General features: G+C 32.2%; 1 non-coding gene across 1 annotated transcript; it reads left to right on the plus strand.

Annotated features, from left to right (window-relative positions):
- The first annotated feature begins 337 nt into the window (after positions 1–337).
- Positions 338–445, plus strand: LOC148577763 (small nucleolar RNA R71). The gene has a single exon (XR_015904176.1). It is a non-coding gene; the product is annotated as a small nucleolar RNA R71 (small nucleolar RNA).
- Positions 446–2264: the final 1819 nt, after the last annotated feature.

Here is a 2264-nt window from a genome sequence, read left to right on the forward strand (position 1 = left end):
CTTCAGAAGAAGCCTCTTGAGTACTGTTGGATGCAGCTTGCATTCCATGCAGACTCTGAGAGATCATATTGACTTGCTGAGTCAATATTTTATCCTGAGCCAATATGGCATTCAGAGTATCAACCTCAAGAACTCCCTTCTTCATAGGCGTCCCATTATTCACAGGATTCCTTTCAGAAGTGTACATGAACTGGTTATTAGCAACCATGTCAATGAGTTCTTGAGCTTCTGCAGGCATTTTCTTTAGGTGAATGGATCCACCTGCAGAAGTGTCCAGTGACATCTTTGATAGCTCAGATAAACCATCATAGAATATATCCAGGATGGTCCATTCTGAAAGCATGTCAGAAGGACACTTTTTGGTCAACTGTTTGTATCTTTCCCAAGCTTCATAGAGAGATTCACCTTCTTTCTGTCTGAAGGTTTGAACATCAGCTCTAAGCTTGCTCAGCTTTTGAGGAGGAAAGTACTTGGCTAAGAAAGCCGTGACCAGCTTATCCCAAGAGTTCAGGCTGTCTTTGGGTTGAGAATCCAACCATAATCTAGCTCTGTCTCTTACAGAAAAAGGGAAAAGCATGAGCCTGTAGACTTCAGGATCTACTCCATTAGTCTTTACAGTATCACATATCTGCAAGAATTCAGTTAAGAACTGAAAAGGATCTTCAGATGGAAGTCCATGAAACTTGCAGTTCTGCTGCATCAGAGAAACTAATTGAGGTTTCAGCTCAAAGTTGTTTGCTCCAATGGCAGGAATGGAGATGCTTCTTCCATGTAAATTGGAATTAGGTGCAGTAAAGTCACCAAGCATCTTCCTTACATTATTATTATTTTCGGCTGCCATCTCTTCTGCCTGTTCGAAAATTTCTGAAAGGTTATCTCTGAATTGTTGTATTTTAGCTTCTCTTAATTTTCTCTTCAGAGTCCTTTCAGGTTCTGGATCTGCTTCCACAAGAATGCTCTTATCCTTGCTCCTGCTCATATGACAAGGAAGAATGGACAGAAAAATAATAATAATAATAGAGATCCTTTATACCACAGTATAGGGATCCCTTTGTGAGTGGAAGAAAAGAGGGGGAGACAAAGCACGTGATGTAAAAGAAGAAATGCAACTGTACGAATGGAAGAGATGTGAGATGAGATGTTAGGATATGAATGAATAAATAGAATGAGATGGGGGAGGAATAATTTTCGAAAATTATTTTGAAAAAGGGTTAGTGATTTTTGAAAATTGGTTTTTTGAAAATTGTTAGTATTTTTTTCGAAAAATTTTTTTTTTAAAATAAAAATAAAAATAAAAATAATTAGTAAATAAAAAAGAAATTTTTGAAAAAGGGGGAGGTATTTTCGAAAATTAGAAAGGGAGAATTAGTTAGGTGGTTTTGAAAAAGTTAAGAAATAAACAAAAAGTTAGTTAGTTAGTTGAAACAAATTTTGAAAACCAATTTTGAGAAGATAAGTAGTTAGGAGGTTAGGAAAGATATTTTGAAAAGATATTTGAAAAAGATAAGATGAGAAGATATTTTTGAAAAGATATGATAGAAATTAGTTTTGAAAAAGATTTGATTTTTAAAATCACAATTAATGACTTGATTCATAAGAAATCACAAGATATGATTCTAGAACTTAAAGTTTGAATCTTTCTTAACAAGCAAGTAACAAACTTCAAATTTTTGAATCAAAAAATTAATTGATTATGTTATTTTCGAAAATATAAAATAAGAAAAAGATTTTTGAAAAATATTTTTGGAATTTTCGAAAATAACTAAGAATTTTGAAAAAGATTTGATTTTTGAAAAAGATTTTGAAAAAGATAAGATTTTCAAATTGAAAATTTGATTTGACTCATTGGCAACAACTTGATTTTAAAAATTTTTGAAAAAGTCAATCCAAATTTTCGAATTTGATGAGAGAAAAAGGAAAAGATATTTTTTTGATTTTTGAAATTTTTATGAAAAACATGAAAAATATGCAATGCATGAAATTTTTAGATCAAAACAATGAATGCATGCAAGAATGCTATGAATGTCAAGATGAACACCAAGAACACTTTGAATGTCATGATGAACATCAAGACACAATTTTGAAAAATCTTTAATGCAAGGAAAACATGCGAGATACCAAACTTAGAATTCTTTGATGCTTAGGCACTAAGAATTCAAGAATGCATATGATAAACATGAAAAGACACAAAACAAAAAATCATCAAGATCAAACAAGAAGACTTACCAAGAACAACTTGAAGATCATGAAGAACACTATGAATG

This window comes from Arachis ipaensis, chromosome B1 (genome assembly GCF_059453495.1).
Source record: "Arachis ipaensis isolate K30076 ecotype BB chromosome B1, ASM5945349v1, whole genome shotgun sequence".
In the NCBI taxonomy this organism is placed as follows: Eukaryota; Viridiplantae; Streptophyta; class Magnoliopsida; order Fabales; family Fabaceae; genus Arachis; species Arachis ipaensis.